The sequence below is a fragment of the Artemia sp. Qi Xiang Cuo genome, chromosome 12 (assembly GCF_049724085.1).
Source record: "Artemia sp. Qi Xiang Cuo chromosome 12, ASM4972408v1, whole genome shotgun sequence".
NCBI lineage: Eukaryota > Metazoa > Arthropoda > Branchiopoda > Anostraca > Artemiidae > Artemia > Artemia sp. Qi Xiang Cuo.
In genome coordinates, this window is record NC_142805.1 from 49,689,759 (window position 1) to 49,710,017 (window position 20,259).

At 36.2% G+C, this 20,259-nt stretch overlaps 1 protein-coding gene across 3 annotated transcripts in view; it reads right to left on the reverse strand.

Moving 5' to 3' along the window:
- Positions 1-20,259, reverse strand: part of LOC148946219 (compound eye opsin BCRH2-like) — an 89,386-nt gene that overhangs the window by 68,473 nt on the left and 654 nt on the right. Inside the window, exon 1 of one of the 3 annotated variants that reach the window (XM_089098310.1) lies at positions 20,058-20,174. The exons of the other annotated variants lie outside the window; for them this stretch is intronic. The gene's annotated coding sequence lies outside the window, so the exon portion shown is untranslated. Of the gene's footprint in view, positions 1-20,057; positions 20,175-20,259 lie in introns of those variants that run through there. 3 annotated transcript variants of the gene reach the window in all.

Below are 20,259 nucleotides of genomic sequence, written 5' to 3' on the forward strand. Positions count from 1 at the left end.
TATTTTCTTTGAAAAAAATTAGAATTGAACTATAACTTTTTTCTTTTCTCTAAGAAAATTCAGAAGAGAACTTTAAATTTCTTTGTGTCTTTGTGAAATTAAGAACCGAAGTGGATAATTTTTTATTTTCTTTGGAAAAATTAAAATTGAAGTTTTAGTTTTTTAATAAAATTCATGAGAGAACCTCAACTTTATATCTTCTATGAAAAAATTTGGAAGACTATTTAAAATTTTTCTGTCTCTTTCATGAGATTCTTAACCGAAGTGGAAACTTGCATGATATTGTGGCGTGTACAAAAAAAAATCTGTAGTGAAGTGCAAGATTGCATGATTTTTTGATTTGCACAAAAGTTATAAAGTAAAGTTGTGGTGAAAATTATGGTTACTTTAACTTTTTAAATAGATTTAGGAGGGACATTAAGAAAAGTACTTGTTCTAAAATGACTTTTGAAAAGTATTGCTTGGTGTTGTGGGCATTCAAAAAGCTGTGAAGTATAGTTCTGGGTGAAAAATTTGGGTACTTCAACTTGTAAAATGGGTTTAGGAGGAACATTAAGAAAAAAGCTGTAAAGTAAAGTTGTGGTGAAAAGGATGGGTACTTCAACTTGTAAAATGGGTTTAGGAGGGACATTAAGAAAGGAACTTGTTCTGAAATGTCTTTTGAAAAGTATTGCTAGGTGTTGGGGCATTCAAAAAGCTGTAAAGTAAAGTTGTGGGTGAAAAGAATGGCTACTTCAACTTGTAAAATGGGTTTAGGAGGGATATTACGAAAAGAAATTGTTCTGAAATGTCTTTTGAAAAGTATTGCTTGATGTTGTTGTATTCAAAAAGCTGTAAAGTATAGTTGCGGGTGAAAAGGCTGGGAACTTCAACTTGTAAAATGGGCTTAGGAAGGACATTAAGAAAATAAATTGTTCTGAAATGCCTTTTGAAGAGTATTGCTTGGTGTTGTTCGCATTCAAAAAGCTGTGAAGTATAGTTCTGGGTGAAAAAGTTGGGTACTTCAAATTGTAAAATGGGTTTAGGAGGGACATTAAGAAAAACAGTTGTAAAGTAAAGTTGTGGTGAAAAGGATGAGTACTTCAACTTGTAAAATGGGTTTAGGAGGGATATTAAGAAAGGAACTTGTTGTGAAATGCCTTTTGAAAAGTGTTGCTTGGTGCTGGCTGTAAAGGATGGGTACTTCAACTTGTAAAATGGGTTTAGGAAGGACATTAAGAAAAGTACTTTTTCTGAAATGCCCCTTGAAAAGTATTGCTTGGTGTTGGATCATTTACAAAGCTTTAAAGTAAAGTTTTGGGTGAAAAGGACGAGTATTTCAAATTGTAAAATAGGTTTAGGATGGTCACTAAGAAAAGAACTTGTTCTGAAATGTGTTTGAAAAGTATTGCTTGGTGTTGGAGCATTCAAAAAGCTGTAAAATAAAGTTGTGGGTGAAAAGGATGGGTACTTCAACTTGTAAAAGGGGTTTAGGAAGGACATTATGAAAAGAACTTGTTCTGAAATGTCTTTGAAAAGTATTGCATGGTATTGGCGCATTCAAAAGAACCAAAAAGCTGTAAAGTAAATTTGTGGGTGAAAAGGATGGATGCTTCAACTTGTAAAATGGGTCTAGGAGGGACTTTAAGAAAAGGAACTTGCTCTGAAATGCGTTTGAAAAGTATTGCTTGGTGTTGAGGTATCCAAAAAGTTGTAAAGTAAAGTTGTGGGTGAAAAGGATGGCTACTTCAAGTTGGAAAATGGGTTTAGAAGGGACATTAAGAAAAGAAGTTGCTCTGAAATGCCTTTGTAAAGTATTGCTTGGTGTTGAGGTATCCAAAAAGCTGTAAAGTAAAGTTGTGGGTGAAACGGATGGGTACTTCAAGTTGGAAAATGGGTTTAGAAGGGACATTAAGAAAAGAACTTGCTCTGAAATGCCTTTTGAAAAGTATTTCATGGTGTTGAGGTATCCAAAAAGCTGTAAAGTAAAGTTGTGAGTGAAAAGGATGGGTACTTCAAGTTGGAAAATGGGTTTAGAAGGGACATTAAGAAAGGAACTTGCTTTGAAATGCCTTTTGAAAACTATTGCTTGATGTTGGGGTATTCTAAAAGCTGTAAAGTAAAGTTGTGGGTGAAAAGGATGGATGCTTCAACTTGGAAAATGGGTTTAGGAGGGACATTAAGAAATGAACTTGCTCTGAAATGCCTTTTGAAAAGTATTTCCTGGTGTTGAGGTATCCAAAAAAGCTGTAAAGTAAAGTTGTGAGTGAAAAAGATGGGTACTTCAAGTTGGAAAATGGGTTTAGAAGTGACATTAAGAAAAGAAGTTGCTCTGAAATGACTTTTGAAAGGTATTGCTTGGTGTTGGAGCATTCAAAAAGCTGTAAAGTAAAGTTGTGGGTGAAATGGATTGGTACTTCAAGTTGGAAAATGGGTTTAGAAGGGACATTAAGAACTGAACTTGCTCTGAAATGCCTTTTGAAAGGTATTTCTTGGTGTTGAGGTATCCAAAAAGCTGTAAGGTAAAGTTGTGGGTGAAAAGGAAGGATGCTTCAAGTAGGAAAATGGGTTTAGAAGGGACATTAAGAAAGCAACTTGCTCTGAAATGTCTTTTGAAAAGTATTTCTTGGTGTTGAGGTATCCAAAAAGCTGTAAAGTAAAGTTGTGAGTGAAAAGAATGGATGCTTCAAGTTGGAAAATGGGTTTAGAAGGGACATTAAGAAAGTAACTTGCTCTGAAATGTCTTTTGAAAAGTATTGCTTGGTGTTGAGGTATCCAAAAAGCTGTAAAGTATAGTTGTGGGTGAAAAGGATGGATGCTTCAACTTGGAAAATGGGTTTAGAAGGGACATTAACAAAGGAACTTGCTCTGAAATGTCTTTTTGAAAAGTATTTCTTGGTGTTGAGGTATCCAAAAAGCTGTAAAGTAAAGTTGTGGGTGAAAAGTATGGGTACTTCAAGTTGGAAAAATGGGTTTAGGAGAGAAATTAAGAAAGGACCTTGCTCTGAAATGCCTTTTGAAAGGTATTTCATTGTGTTGAGGTATCCAAATAGCTGTAAAGTAAAGCTGTGGGTGAAAAGGATGGGAACTTTAAGTTGGAAAATGGGTTTGGGATGGACATTAAGAAAGGAACTTGCTCTGAAATGCCTTTTGAAAAGTATTTCTTGGTGTTGAGGTATCCAAAAAAGCCGTAAAGTATAGTTCTGGGTGAAAAGAATGGATGCTACAAGTTGGAAAAAGGGGTTTAGAAGGGACATTAAGAAAAGTTGCTCTGAAATGCTTTTTGAAAAGTATATCTTGGTGTTGAGATATCCAAAAAGCTGTAAAGTATAGTTGTGGGTGAAAAGGATGGGTACTTCAAGTTGGAAAATGGGTTTAGAAGGGACATTAAGAAAAGATGTTGCTCTGAAATGCTTTTTGAAAGGTATTTCTTGGTGTTGAGGTATCCAAAAAGCTGTAAAGTAAAGTTGTGGGTGAAAAGGATGGATGCTTCAACTTGTAAAATGGGCTTAGAAGGGACATTAAGAAATGAACTTGCTGTGAAATGCTTTTTGAAAAGTATTTCTTGGTGTTGAGGTATCCAAAAGCTGTAAAGTAAAGTTGTGGGTGAAAAAGAAGGATACTTCAACTTGTAAAAAGGTTTTAGAAGGGACATTAAGAAAGGAACTTGCTCTGAAATGTCTTTTGAAAGGTATTTCTTGGTGTTGAGACATCCAAAAAAGCTGTAAAGTATAGTTGTGGGTGAAAAGAATGGATGCTTCAAGTTGGAAAATGGGTTTAGAAGGGACATTAAGAAAAGAAGTTGCTGTGAAATGCTTTTTGAAAGGCATTTCTTGGTGTTGAGGTATCCAAAAAGCTGTATAGTAAAGTTGTGAGTGAAAAGGATGGATGCTTCAACTTGGAAAATGGGTTTAGGAGGGACATTACGTAAAGAACTTGCTCTGAAAGGTCCTTTGAAAAGTATGTCTTGGTGTTGAGGTATTCAAAAAACTGTAAAGTAAAGTTGTGGGTGAAAAGGATGGGAGCTTCAAGTTGGAAAATGGGTTTATAAGGGACAGAAAAGAAGTTGCTCTGAAATGCTTTTTGAAAGGTATTTCTTGGTGTTGAGGTATCCAAAAAGCTGAAAAGTATAGTTGTGGGTGAAAAGGATAGATGCCTCAACTTGTAAAAAGGTTTTAGAAGGGACATTAAGAGAGGAACTTGCTCTGAAATGTCTTTTGAAAGGTATTTCTTGGTGTTGAGGTATCCGAAAAAGCTGTAAAGTAAAGTTGTGGGTGAAAAGGATGGGTACTTCAACTAGTAAAATGGGTTTAGGAGGGACATAAGAAAAAAAAGCCGTAAAGTAAAGTTGTGGTGAAAAGGATGAGTACTTTAACTTGTATAATAAGCTTAGGAGGGACATTAAGAAAGGAACTTGTTGTGAAATGCCTTTTGAAAAGTACTGCTTGGTGCTGGCTGTAAAGGATGGGTACTTCAACTTGTAAAATGGGTTTAGGAAGGACATTAAGAAAAGAGCTTGTTCTGAAATGTCCTTTGAAAGTATTGCTTGATGTTGGAGCATTCAAAAAGCTGTAAAATAAAGTTGTGGGTGAAAAGGATGGTTACTTCAACTTGTAAAAGGGGTTTAGGACGGACATTAAGAAAAGAACTTGTTCTGAAATGTCTTTGAAAAGTATTGCATGGTATTGGCGCATTCAAAAGAACCAAAAAGCTGTAAAGTAAAGTTGTGGGTGAAAAGGATGGATGCTTCAACTTGTAAAATGGGTCTAGGATTGACTTTAAGAAAGGAACTTGCTCTGAAATGCGTTTGAAAAGTATTGCTTGTTGTTGAGGTATCCAAAAAGTTGTAAAGTAAAGTTGTGGGTGAAAAGGATGGCTACTTCAAGTTGGAAAATGGGTTTAGAAGGGACATTAAGAAAAAAAGTTGCTCTGAAATGCCTTTGAAAAGTATTGCTTGGTGTTGAGGTATCCAAAAAGTTGTAAAGTAAAGTTGTGGGTGAAAAGGATGGATACTTCAAGTTGGAAAATGGGTTTAGAAGGGACATTAAGAAAAGAAGTTGCTCTGAAATGCCTTTTGAAAAGTATTTCCTGGTGTTGAGGTATCCAAAAAGCTGTAAAGTAAAGTTGTGAGTGAAAAGGATGGGTACTTCAAGTTGGAAAATAGGTTTAGAAGGGATATTAAGAAAGGAACTTGCTCTGAAATGCCTTTTGAAAACTATTGCTTGATGTTGGGGTATTCGAAAAGCTGTAAAGTAAAGTTGTGGGTGAAAAGGATGGATGCTTCAACTTGGAAAATGGGTTTAGGAGGGACATTAAGAAAGGAACTTGCTCTGAAATGCCTTTTGAAAAGTATTTCCTGGTGTTGAGGTATCCAAAAAAGCTGTAAAGTAAAGTTGTGAGTGAAAAAGATGGGTACTTCAAGTTGGAAAATGGGTTTAGAAGTGACATTAAGAAAAGAAGTTGCTCTGAAATGACTTTTGAAAGGTATTGCTTGGTGTTGGAGCATTCAAAAAGCTATAAAGTACAGTTGTGGGTGAAAAGGATTGGTACTTCAAGTTGGAAAATGGGTTTAGAAGGGAAATTAAGATAGGAACTTGCTCTGAAATGCCTTTTGAAAGGTATTCCTTGGTGTTGAGGTATCCAAAAAGCTGTAAAGTAAAGTTGTGGGTGAAACGGAAGGATGCTTCAAGTTGGAAAATGGGTTTAGAAGTGACATTAAGAAAGGAACTTGCTCTGAAATGTCTTTTGAAAAGTATTTCTTGGTGTTGAGGTATTCAAAAAGCTGTAAAGTAAAGTTGTGAGTGAAAAGAATGGATGCTTCAAGTTGGAAAATGGGTTTAGAAGGGACATTAACAAAGGAACTTGCTCTGAAATGTCTTTTGAATGGTATTTCTTGGTGTTGAGATATCCAAAAAGCTGTAAAGTAAAGTTGTGGGTGAAACGGATGGGTACTTCAAGTTGGAAAAATAGATTTATGAGAGACATTAAGAAAGGAACTTGCTCTGAAATGCCTTTGAAATGTATTTCTTTGTGTTGAGGTATCCAAAAACTGTAAAGTAAAGTTGTGGGTGAAAAGGATGGGAACTTCAAGTTGGAAAATGGGTTTGGGATGGACATTAAGAAAGAAACTTGCTCTGAAATGCCTTTTGAAAGCATTTCTTGGTGTTGAGGTATCCAAATAAGCTGTAAAGTATAGTTGTGGGTGAAAAGAGTGGATGCTTCAAGTTGGAAAAAGGGGTTTAGAAGGGACATTAAGAAAAGAAGTTGCTCTGAAATGCTTTTTGAAAAGTATTGCTTGGTGTTGAGATATCCAAAAAGCTGTAAAGTATAGTTCTGGGTGAAAAGGATGGGTACTTCAAGTTGGAATATGGGTTTAGAAGGGAAATTAAGGAAGGATGTTGTTCTGAAATGCTTTTTGAGAGGTATTTCTTGGTGTTGGGGTATCCAAAAAGCTGTAAAGTAAAGGTGTGGGCGATAAGGAAGGCTGGTTCAACTTTTAAAATGGTTTTAGAAGGGACATTAAGAAAGAAACTTGCTCTGAAATGCTTTTTGAAAAGTATTTCTTGGTGTTGAGGTATCAAATAGCTGTAAAGTAAAGTTGTGGGTGAAAAGCAAGGATGCTTCAACTTGTAAAATGGTTTTAGAAGGAACATTAAGAAATTAACTTGCCCTGAAATGCCCTTTGAAATTTATATCTTGGTGTTGGGGTATCCAAAAAGCTGTAAAGTAAAGGTCTGGGTGATAAGGAGGGATGCTTCAACTTGTAAAATGGGCTTAGAAGGGACATTAAGAAACGAACTTGCTCTGAAATGCTTTTTGAAAAGTATTTCTTGGTGTTGAGGTATCCAAATGAGCTGTAAAGTATAGTTGTGGGTGAAAAGAGTGGATGCTTCAAGTTGGAAAAAGGGGTTTAGAAGGGACATTAAGAAAAGAAGTTGCTCTGAAATGCTTTTTGAAAGGTTTTTCTTGGTGTTGAGATATCCAAAAAGCTGTAAAGTAAAATTGTGGGTGAAAAGGATGGGTACTTCAAGTTGGAAAATGGGTTTAGAAGGGACATTAAGAAAAGATGTTGCTCTGAAATGCCTTTTGAAAGGTATCTCTTGGTGTTGAGGTATCCAAAAAGCTGTAAAGTAAAGTTGTGGGTGAAAAGTAAGGATGCTTCAACTTGTAAAATGGGTTTAGAAGGGACAATAAGAAAGGAACTTGCTCTGAAATGCTTTTTGAAAAGTATTTCTTGGTGTTGAGGTATCCAAAAGCTGTAAAGTAAAGTTGTGGGTGAAGAGGAAGGATACTTCAACTTGTAAAAAGGTTTTAGAAGGGACATTAAGAAAGGAACTTGCTCTGAAACGTCTTTTGAAAGGTATTTCTTGGTGTTGAGACATCCAAAAAAGCTGTAAAGTATAGTTGTGGGTGAAAAGAATGGATGCTTCGAGTTGGAAAATGGGTTTAGAAGGGACATTAAGAAAAGAAGTTGCTCTGAAATGCCTTTTGAAAGGTATTTCTTGGTGTTGGGTTATCCAAAAAGCTGTAAAGTAAAGTTGTGGGTGAAAAGGAAGGATGCTTCAACTTGTAAAATGGGTTTAGAAGGGACATTAAGAAAGAAACTTGCTCTGAAATGCCTTTTGAAAGGTATTTCTTGGCGTTGAGGTATCAAAAAGCTGTAAAGTAAAGTTGTGGGTGAAAAGGATGGATGCTTCAACTTGTAAAATGGGTTTTATGAGGGACATTAAGAAAGGAACTTGCTCTGAAATGCCTTTGAAAGGTATTTCTTTGTGTTGAGGTATCCAAAAAACTGTAAAGTAAAGTTGTGGGTGAAAAGGATGGGAACTTCAAGTTGGAAAATGGGTTTAGGATGGACATTAAGAAAGAAACTTGCTCTGAAATGCCTTTTGAAAGCATTTCTTGGTGTTGAGGTATCCAAATAAGCTGTAAAGTATAGTTGTGGGTGAAAAGAGTGGATGCTTCAAGTTGGAAAAAGGGGTTTAGAAGGGACATTAAGAAAAGAAGTTGCTCTGAAATGCTTTTTGAAAAGTATTGCTTGGTGTTGAGATATCCAAAAAGCTGTAAAGTATAGTTCTGGGTGAAAAGGATGGGTACTTCAAGTTGGAAAATGGGTTTAGAAGGGAAATTAAGAAAGGATATTGTTCTGAAAAACCTTTTGAAAGGTATTTCTTGGTGTTGGGGTATCCAAAAAGCTGTAAAGTAAAGGTCTGGGTGATAAGGAACGATGCTTCAACTTGTAAAATGGTTTTAGGAGGGACATTAAGAAAAGAACTTGCTCTGAAATGCCCTTTGAAAAGTATTTCTCGGTGTTGAGGTATCTAAAAGCAGTATAGTAAAGTTGTGGGTGAAAAGGAAGGATGCTTCAACTTGTAAAATGGGTTTAGAAGGGACATTAAGAAAGGAACTTACCCTGAAATGCCTTTTGAAAGGTATTTCTTGGTGTTGGGGTTACCAAAAAGCTGTAAAGTAAATGTCGGGGTGAAAAGCAAGGCTGTTTCAACTTGTAAAATGGGTTTAGAAGGGACAATAAGAAAGGAACTTGCTCTGAAATGCTTTTTGAAATGTATTTCTTGTTGTTGAGGTATCCAAATGAGATGTAAAGTATAGTTGTGGGTGAAAAGAGTGGATGCTTCAAGTTGGAAAAAGGGGTTTAGAAGGGACATTAAGAAAAGAAGTTGCTCTGAAATGCTTTTTGAAAGGTTTTTCTTGGTGTTGAGAGATCCAAAAAGCTGTAAAGTAAAATTGTGGGTGAAAAGGATGGGTACTTCAAGTTGGAAAATGGGTTTAGAAGGGACATTAAGAAAAGATGTTGCTCTGAAATGCCTTTTGAAAGGTATTTCTTGGTGTTGGGGTATCCAAAAAGCTGTAAAGTAAATTTGTGGGTGAAAAGGAAGGATGCTTCAACTTGTAAAATGGGTTTAGAAGGGACAATAAGAAAGGAACTTGCTCTGAAATGCTTTTTGAAAAGTATTTCTTGGTGTTGAGGTATCCAAAAGCTGTAAAGTAAAGTTGTGGGTGAAGAGGAAGGATACTTCAACTTGTAAAAAGGTTTTAGAAGGGACATTAAGAAAGGAACTTGCTCTGAAACGTCTTTTGAAAGGTATTTCTTGGTGTTGAGACATCCAAAAAAGCTGTAAAGTATAGTTGTGGGTGAAAAGAATGGATGCTTCGAGTTGGAAAATGGGTTTAGAAGGGACATTAAGAAAAGAAGTTGCTCTGAAATGCCTTTTGAAAGGCATTTCTTGGTGTTGAGGTATCCAAAAAGCTGTATAGTAAAGTTGTGAGTGAAAAGGATGGATGCTTCAACTTGGAAAATGGGTTTAGGAGGGACATTACGTAAAGAACTTGCTCTGAAATGTCTTTTGAAAAGTATTTCTTGGTGTTGAGGTATCCAAAAAACTGTAAAGTAAAGTTGTGGGTGAAAAGGATGGGAACTTCAAGTTGGAAAATGGGTTTAGAAAGGACATTAAGAAAAGAAGTTGCTCTGAAATGCTTTTTGAAAGGTATTTCTTGGTGTTGAGGTATCAAAAAAGCTGAAAAGTATAGTTGTGGGTGAAAAGGATAGATGCCTCAACTTGTAAAAAGGTTTTAGAAGGGACATTAAGAGAGGAACTTGCTCTGAAATGTCTTTTGAAAAGTATTTCTTGGTGTTGAGGTATCCGAAAAAGTTGTAAAGTAAAGTTGTGGGTGAAAAGGATGGGTGCTTCAAGTTGGAAAATGGGTTTAGGATGTACATTAAGAATGAAACTTGCTCTTAAACACCTTTTGAAAGGTATTTGATGGTGTTGAGGAATCAAAAAAGCTGTAAAGTAAAGCTGTGAGTGAAAAGAAAGGATGCTTCAACTTGTAAAATGGGCTTAGAAGGGACATTAAGAAAGAAACTTGCTCTGAAATGTCTTTTGAAAAGTATTTCTTGGTGTTGAGGTATCAAAAAGCTGGTAAGTAAAGTTGTGGGTGAAAAGGATGGATGCTTCAACTTGTAAAATGGGTTTAGGAGGGACATTAAGAAAGTAACTTGCTCTGAAATGCCTTTTGAAAGGTATTTCTTGGTGTTGAGGTATCCAAAAAGCTGTAAAGTGAAGTTGTGGGTAAAAAGAATTGGTACTTCAAGTTGGAAAATGGGTTTAGAAGGGACATTAAGAAAAGAAGTTGCTCTGAAATGCTTTTTGAAAGGTGGAACTTGGTGTTAAGGTATCCAAAAAAGCTGTAAAGTAAAGTTGTGGGTGAAAAGGACAGGTACTTCAAGTTGGAAAACGGTTTTAGAAGGGAACATTAAGAAAAGAAGTTGCTCTGAAATGTCTTTTGAAAACTATTGCTTGATGTTGGGGTATTCGAAAAGCTGTAAAGTAAAGTTGTGGTGAAAGGATTGGTACTTCAGCTTGTAAAAATGGGTTAAGGAATGGCATTATGAAAGGAACTTGTTCTGAAAAGATATAATAAAGTGCACAAAAAAGTATTAACAAAATGGGGAGGGGACTCTTTGGGGGCCCGGGGAGGGCCTTTGGGGGTCTGGGAGGCCCTGGAAGGCCGGGTGGTCCTTTGGGAGCCCGGGGGACCTTTGGGGACCGGGGAAGGGCCTTTGGGGGTCTGGGGGACCCTTGAGGGCCGGGTGGTCCTTTGGGAGCCGGGGGGACATTTGGCGACCGGGGGCTTCCTCTGGGGTTGGGGTAGGGGGATCGGAGCCCTTTGGGGTTGGGGTAGAGGACCACACGACACTGTTCAAATACAACTTGTGTATTATAACGACCACAGAGTTTCACCCTCAAATCCTTTTCTTAAACATCTTTTAAAATCATCTTTTAAAATGTCTCTAACTGGGTCGCCGAAATAATTCCCTAAAATGTCTAAAACGGTTTTGCCCAAATAACTCCTAAACGTAATTTCAGCGTGTTCCTTTTGTTTTTGGCATCCCTGCGCTGTCACATTTCAAATTACTAAGAAACCCTTTCCCGTGTTAATCTATTCATCTTTAAGATGTTTCTTGGAGAATTGTTTCCATGGCGAAGTATTATTATTATCTTTTGGAGTTTGACCAGTAGAATTGTTTCCGTGGTGAAGACATTAATGTATTGAGTCTATTCCTGGAGAATTGTTTCTGGGCGAAAATTTTTAATGTCTGACAGATGATGTCATTGGTTGATTGATTTGTCAAGAAAGGGGAATTAATCTGTTGTTTCTAAGGGGAATTATTGATTCACGAAAGGGGAACGTGTTTAACTGTTTCCTAATTCCTGGACACCTTGAAATTCGCCTCGAGCGTGCACTTGGTCAAAACAACAACAACATCAAATAAATCGACCTTTGGAAATTTAGGTCATTGACCCACTTCGATTAACCACGTGTTCCCCCTAGGGACTCTATGCCCATATATGGTGTACTGACAGAGTTAGACTAAATTGTAGATGGCAGCAGGGGTGAGGGATGGGAGTCGGACCATAAACCACGTGGTACTGTCACGAGTAGCGCCCCCCTTTCTACTTATACACTTGAAATGATAAAATTTGGAAGGACGAAAGTCAAAGAGAAAAAAATATAAATAAAAAAAGTAGTAACCGGGAAAACAAGGATAATATCAGCCAGTTGACGGAAAAGAAGTGAAAAGGACAAAAGCATATATTCCAGCAAGGACCTCCACTAAGCTCTCTTCAGTGCTAAAAAAAAAAAAAAAGTAAAACTAAACTTTTGAAGTAAATTCAAGCTGCGAGTTAAAGCTCTGTTTGTCTTAGTATTGTTCTCTCTTTTTTGAGCACTGAAGACGGCTTGATGGAGGATATTCAATAAAATGTCAACGAAGAGGCATGTCTTACGAAAAAAGGGGCAATTCACACGGATTTTGTCAAGTTTTCACAGCAATATTGGATTTTAAGTCTAATTTCACAGCCTTATGGTGCTTTCACACTAAAATTTTTTCATACTTTATGTGATTAATTAAAAAAAATTTTCCACAAAATTATTTTTTCAAAGAAAAAAAAATAACTCCATTAAACAAAAAATAAGCAAAAATAAAATAAAATAATCTACCAAGCTCGAAACTACCACAAATCAGCATCAGTAAATAAATGAAACCCAAAATGAAATAAATTAAAGTAAATAACCGAGTCAAACTCAAAACGAGCAGAAATTAACATAAGTTGGGCGCAAAACCCCTATGCCTTCCCAAGGCCAGAACAAAATTTGCACTTTACTGAAAAAAATACAAACTAATGTGCATTGTCAGTTTAATATACATATACTGATATTTAGCGATCAAAATGTTAAAATTATTTGATTTATTAAAGTTATAAAAGTAAAAACATTTATATTTTTCTTAGTTAAGTGCAAATTTTGTTCGGGCCTTGGGAAGGCATAGGGGTTTTGCGCCAAACTTATGTTAATTTCTGCTTGTTTTGAGTTTGACTCGGTTATTTATTTTAATTTCTATTCGTTTTGGGTTTCATTTATTTATCGATGCTGATTTGTGTTAGTTTCGAGCTTGGTAGATTATTTGATTTTATTTTTGCTCATTTTTTGTTTAATTCTGCTCTTTACTTTTATTTGAAAAACTTATTTTGTGGAATTTTTTTTTAATTAATTTCTGTTCGTTTTATATTGACATATTCTTTTCAGGGAAAAAGAAAATAACACTTTAAATATTTTAGTTTTTTAAGACTTTATAGTTTGGCCTGCTATTTGTATGCTGGAGAAAAATTTTCAGCAATTTTTAACAACATACACCATTTTAAAAATCTGGACACAAATAGTACTGTTTAATTTAGTTTTATACCTCCTCTAGTTGACCTGAAATGGAAAACTTGATACCATTCGCAAAAAAATATGTTTACTTTTTTTAGAGCTTTGATACACTTACACTATTTTGATTTGGTTAAATTTTAAGAGCAGAAGTATCCTCGAAAGTTTGAACATAATACCCTCGGTCATTCTTGGGATACTGCTGAGATGCCTTATTGGGAATTAGCATTATCACAGTGCATTTTGATTTAAGCTTGAGGCAACATTTAGTTTTTAACCATAATGGGCAAATGGAAGGTGGGAGTGGAAGGGGGATTAGTAGCCCTCCAATCACTTTCGACTATTAAAAAGGGCATCAGCCCTTTCTGTTTTCAATCGAATGAGCCCCTTTCGAAGTTCCCACGACTTCTCCTTCGATACGAAGTGCCCTGGTCAAAACTTCAACAGCAACAAAAAATATTATTAATCACTTTCGACTATTAAAAAGGGCACTAGCCCTTTGAATTTCAAATCAAATGAGCTCTTTTTGAAGTTTCAACGACAACACCTTCTATAAAAACATTATATGCCCCCTGGACATAACTTAAAACCCTTGCCCTGAGGGTTTTGGGGGAGTGTCCTCCTCAAAAACATATATTATATCTGGAAATCAACTACGCTGTACAAAATGGCTATCTCAAAATTTGGATTGGATGTTTTTGGGGGAATGATAGGCGTAGGAGAGGGGGGCTTATTGCCCTCCAATCACTTTTGACTATTAAAAAGGGTACTAGCCCTTCGAATTTCCAATCGAATGAGCATATTTTGAAATTTCTACGACAACACCTTCTATAAAAACCATATATGCACCCAGGGTATAACTTAAAACCCTTGCCCTGAGGGTTTTGTGGGAGTGTCCTCCTCAAAAATATGTTTTCTATCTGGAAATCAACTACGCTGAACAAAATGGCTATCTCAAAATTTTAATTGGATGTGTTTGGGGAAAGGAGGGGAGTGGGGGGGGGCTAGTTGCCCTCCAATCACTTTTGACTATTAAAAAGGACAATAGCCACTCCAATTTCCAATCGAGTGAGCCCTTTTCGAAGTTTCTACGACGACTCCTTCGATACGAAGTACCCAGGTATGCAGAAAAAAAAGCAAAAAACAACACATTGTGCCCACATCGTTCTTTACTTAGCGCTGCCTATGAAAAGGTGGCCGTGAAAGGAGGGCTGGTTACCGTCCAATCCCTTTCAACTATTAAAAAGGGCAGTAGCCCTTTAAATTTCCAATCAAATGAGCCTTTTTTGAAGTTTCTATGACAACGCCTTCTATAAAAAACCTTATATGCCCCCAGGCCATAACTTAAAACCCTTGCCCCGAGGCTTGTGGAGGAGTGTCCTCCTCGAAAAAGATATTTTCTATCTGGAAATCAACTACGCTGAACAAAATGGCTATCTCAAAATTTTGATTTTATGTGTTTGGGGGAATGATGGGCTTAGGGAGGGGGCTAGTTGCCCTCCAATCACTTTTGACTATTAAAAAGGGCACTAGCCCTTTGAATTTCCAATCGAATGAGCCTTTATTGAAGTTTCTACGACAACGCCTTCTATAAAACCTTATATACCCCTAGGGCATAACTTAAAACCCTTGCCCCGAGGGTTGTGGGGGGGTTTCCTCCTCAAAAAGATATTTTCTATCTGGAAATCAGCTACGCTGAACAAAATGGTTATCTCAAAATTTTGATTGAATGTGTTTGGGGGAATGATGGGCGTGGAGGGGCTAGTTGCCCTCCAATCACTTTTGACTATTAAAAAGGGCACTAGCCACTCCAATTTCCAATCGAATGAGCCCTTTTCGAAGTTTCTACGACAACTCCTTCGATACGAAGTGCCTGGGTGGAGAAAAAAAACACATTGAGCCCACATCCTTCTTTACTTAGGCAGCGCTAGCGTGCTGCCTATGATATTGTGTAATTCTGTGTAGGAAATTTTTTGTAACATAGGCAGCGGTAACTAGACGGGAGCTCAACTTAAATTTAATTTTAAAAACTTTTTCAGAAAGTTATACTTTTAAAAAAAAAGTAAAGAGCCGTATTAAAATCCTAGACGAGCGGAAATAAAGTCCTATTATAATTCAAGTTTAAAACCAACGGAAATTAATGTCAACATAAATGAAACCAAAAATGAACAAACATAAAAATAAATAATCACATTAAACAGTTCGTGGTAACAAACTGTAAGTAAGGAGCAATGCGGCTCAATTGTAACCGAAACTCTAGTAAACAGAATCTTGATAACATTGATACGTCAAACGAGTCGAATTTTCATGCTTATTTAAAACATATCAAATTCATCAAGTTTAAAGCTACTCATCAAAAGTTAAGAGCCTAAGACAATTTGCCTAATTTTTTAAAAGGGGAAAACACCCCCGAAAACCACGTAATCTTAATGAAATCAAATAATCAGATTTAGCATATCAGAGAACCCTACTGCAGAGGTTTTAAACTCCTATGTACAAAAATGTGGAATTTTGCATGTTTTACCAGAAGAAAGATCACGGATGCGTCTGTTTTTTTTTGTTTTTTTTTTTTCAGGGATGATTGTATCGAAAAAGTGAGCCTAGAAAATCCGAAGAGGAGTCATTTGATTGAAAATCAAAAGTTCTAGTGCTCTTTTTAAGGGACCAAGCATATTGGAGGATGGCTAGTCCCCCATCCTGCCCCCTTTTTCCCTAAAGTTTTCCGATCAAAATTTTTAGACAGCTATTGTATTCAGTATAGTCGAAATATCTAATAAGTATGTTTTCGAGGATGACTTGACCCCCCCCCCCCAAAGTCCTCGGGGAAAGGGCTGCAAGCTATGAACTTGCCCATTGTTTACATATAGTATTAGTTATTGGGAAGTATACTAAAACATTTCAGGGGAGGGGGGATGGTGGGAGAGAGGTTACATGGGTTTATGTTTCTATGGAGGAATATTTCGTGGGATAAGGGATATTTCCATGGAGGGAGAGCCGGGTTCCCCGACATCGAACAGTTCGTGGCAATGAACTGTAAGTAAGGAGCGACCCGGCTCAATAGCAACCGAAACTCTAAAAAACGGAATTTTGATACCAATAAATACATCAAAAGAATCAGATTTTTATGCTTATTTGAAATATAAATGTTTTATCAAGTTTAGTCTTACCCATTAAAAGTTACGCGCCTGAGAAAATTTGCCTTATTTTCAAAAAAAAGGGGGGGAACCCCTAAAACTCATAGAAATCTAATGAAAATCACACCATCAGATTCAGTGTATCAGAGAACCTACTATAGAAGTTTCAAGCTCTTATCTGTGAAAATGTGGAATTTTGTATTTTTGGCCAGAAGAAAGAACATGGATGCGTGTTTATTTATTTTTTTTATTTATTTTGTTTCGCCAGGGGCAGGGGCGAATCTCCAGTATTTTTATTGGGGGGCAAGAGGGGTCCACATTCGGATAGTTAAAGGGCATAGGATGTACAACAAATTTCTTCTTCACATTATTGGGGTGGGGCAACTGCCCCCCCCCTTGCCACCCTCAAACAATACCCCTGCCCAGGGATGATCTTATCGATCCAGTAGTCCTAGAATATCGTGAGAGGGTACATTCCAACGGTAAATCGAAGTTCTAGTACCGTTTTTAAGTGACCAAAAAAATCGGAGGGCAACTTGGCCTTCTACCACCCTCATTTTTTTCCCGAAGTCACCCAATAAAAATTTTGAGATATTTATTTTGTTCAGCATACTCTAAAATTTAATTAATATATCTTTGAGGATGACTTACTCCCCCACAGTTCCCGGGGGAAGGGCTGCAAGTTATAAATTTTGCCCATTGTTTGCATATAGTATTGGTTATTGGGAAGTATACAGGTGTTTTCAGGAGGAATTTTCTTCTACTGGGGGGTCAGGGTCGGAGTAGAGGTTACGGGGGAGGATCTTTCCATGGAGGATATTTCCTTGGGGGAAGGAACATTTCCATAAAGGGGGCGCCAGATTTACCAGCATTATTTAAAAATCCATCAGAAATTAAATAAAAAACAAGTTTTTTTTCAACTGAAATTAAGGACCAACATTAAAACTTAAAACAAACAGAAATTATTACGTATATGAGAGGGTTCGCCCCCTAATCAATACCTCGCTCTTTACGCTAAAATTTTTTAGTACTTTCAAAAGAGCTATCTATTATAATGAACCGGCCTTTGTGATTCAGAGGTTTCTGATTCGAACAAAATTCGAACTTTAGCGCAAAGAGCGAGGTATTGATTAGGGAGCGAACTCCCTGATATACGTAATAAAAACATACGAATATAGGAATTCGTTACGTAAGTTAGTTCGTAAGTTACGTCAGAACAAATTTTCGAGAAAACCTATTAGGCAAAAAAAGGAAAATTAATTTTCGATTTTCGTTTTAATTATTCATGTACCTTAAGCCAAAATCAAAGCTGCGTTAATTCAAAAACGTTCAGAAATTAAGTAAAAAAACAAGTTTTTTTAGCTGAAAGTAAGGAGCAACATTAAAACTTAAAACTAACAGAAATTATTCCGTATATAAAATGGGCTGTTCCCTCCTCAACGCCTTGCTCTTTACGCTAAAGTTTGACTCTTTCTCACAACTTTATTTTTTAAAACAATAAAAAACTTTAGCGTAACGAGCGAGGCATTGAGGAGGGGACAGCCCATTTAATATACTGAATATTTTCTTTTCGTTTTATGTTTAATTGCCGCTCCTTACTTTCAGTTAAAAAAAAACTTGTTTTTTTAAGTTAATTATCTAAAAAAACGATCAGAAATCAAACAAAAACAAATTTTTCAACTGAAAATAAGGATTGAAATTAAAACTTAAAACGAGCAGAAATTATTACGTATATGAGGGGGGTTTCCCCCTCCTCAATACCTCCCTTTTTAAACTAAAGTTTTCTTTAGAACTTTTAAAACAGCTCTTTATTTTAATTAAACGGTCCTTATGTTTCAGGAGTCAATTTTAAATGGTCGTAACAAAAAGTCAAACTTTAGCTCAAAGAGCGAGGTATTGAAGAGGGTGCAACCCTCCCAAATATTAATAATTCCTGTTCATTTTAAGATTTAATGTCGCTTCTTAATTCCAGTCGAAATAAACTAGTTTATTTTTTATTTAATCAGACATAAAGATAACAGATACTACTATAGACAAATCGAAGAATACTAAACGACAGAAATAAAGATGAAGAATACAGTCAAACTTAAAGTGAATAGAAATTAACTCAAACAGGAGTAGGGCTACAACCCCCTAAACCATCAAGAGGACATAGTGTTTTTTTGCACTTTCCTAGAACCCATTTACATTTTGAGCTGTGTGTATTTTTATTTCTCATAATATCAACAACACGTTAACAACAAAACCCTACCACAAGGCTACTAAAGATCGAAAAATGAGAGTGGTGCTACCCTCTCGCTTCCCAAACTCTCTAAATGGCTTCAAATGTCATTTACGTACCGTCTTTTGATTTAATTCAAATTCCTCTACATTCCCTGAGAGTTTCAATTTCATACAATTATCCCTTCATAAGAGACATTTGCCCTCTTGGCAACCTGGATTCATATAAAAGTTTTGATTGGGTTCAACATGCATGTCTTTTCATTTATTTCAATATCTCCGTTAACATTCCCTGAAGATTTCAACCACTGTATATATAATTAACAAACTAATTATATATACAGTGGTTTCAACTAAATACCATTTGTCATTCATGAGATATGAACAAGCCCCGCCCTCTTTTCATTGTTAAATAGACGTTTAAACTATTGCCAATCTTAGTACTTACGGCCCTTTCCTGAGAATCTGTAGGGTCATGTCATGTCTGGATGTAATTAAATAAAAAAAAAGCAAGTTTTTTTTAACTGAAAGTAAGGAACGAAGTTAAAGCTTGAACCGAACAGAAATTATTCCGTATAGGAAAGGGGATGTCCCCTCCTCAGCGCCTCGCTCTTTACGCTAAAGTTTTTTATTTAAAAAAAAAAAGTTATGATAAATTAAAACTTTAGCGTAAAGAATGAGGCGTTGAGGAGGGGACAGCCCCTTTCATATACGGAATAATTTCTGTTCGTTTTAAGTTTTAACGTCGTTCCTTACTTTCAGTTAAACAAACTTGTTTTTTTTTATTTAATTTTTGAACGTTTTTGAATTAATGCAGGTTTTGGTTTTGGCTCATCGTACATTACAAATTTTTTTTTTAATATTTACAAAAAGATTTTCATATTAATTTTACATTTATTTGGTTAAATGGCTTTCTCGAAACTTGTTTAATTTTATTTACGAACGTTTTACCACTACCACTACCACTATTTATTTACCACCAACAGAAAAAATCCCCCCTGAAAACGTCTTTATACTTCCCAATAACCAATACTATATGTTAACATTGGGTAAAGTTCATAACTTTCAGCCCTCCTTCCGGGGACTTCGGAGGATTAAGTCATCCTAAAAGACATAGTTATCATATTTTCGACGATGCTGAGCAAAATGGCTATCCCAAAGTTTTGATCGGGTGACTTTGGGAAAAAAAATGTGCATTGGAGGGGGCCTAGTTGCCCTCCATTTTTTCGGTCACTTAAAAATAGCGCTACAACTTTTAATTTCCGTTTCATTGAGCCCACCCACGATATTCTAGGACCACTGGGTCGGTACGATCACGCCTGAAAAAAAAAACAACAAATAAACACGCATCATTAATCTTTCTTCTGGCAAAAAAAAATATGCAAAATTCCACATTTTTGTTGATAGGAGCCTGAAACCTCTACAGTAGGGATCTCTGATTCGCTGAATATGATGGTCTGATTTTCATTAAGGTTCTATAACTTTTAGGGGACCTTTCCCCCTTTTTCGAAAATCAGCCAAATTTTCTCAGGCTCGTAACTTTTAATGAGTTGGACTAGACTTAAACAAACTTATATATTTGAAATCAGAATTAATATTTGATTCTTTTGATGCATCTTTTGGTATCAAAATCCCGTTTTCTAGAGTTTTGGTTACCATTGAGCCGGGTCGCTCCTTACATACAGTTCGTTACCACGAACTGTTTGATTTATTGAAACTTCTGACTGTTTTGAACAAAATGGCTATCCCAAACCTCAATCGGATGTTTCTGGAAGTAAAAGAGTTGAGAGAGCAGAAAATGGAAAGAGAGAGGGGTTTGTTTCCATCCAATCTTTTTTGACTCTGAAAAGGACACCATAGATTTAAATTTCTATTCGAATGAGCCCCTCTGAAGTGTCTAAAACCATCTCTTGCATATAAAATTGCTGCGCTAAAAAATAATATTAATAATAAAATAGCTAAACAAGAATAAATAATAAACTGATGGCTTACGACCCTTCGCTGAAGGCACTAGAGCATTCAGCATAAGGTCGCTGAATGCAATAGAGTCTCTGATCTTATGTTTTTACAAGTTTATGTCACATTATGGAAAAGAGCAGCAATACAATGAATTCCTGGATGAGTAACTAATAAATTTTTGGTACTCCTTTACTAAACGCACTCTTTTATATACTGCAATGTAAACCAGCCACGA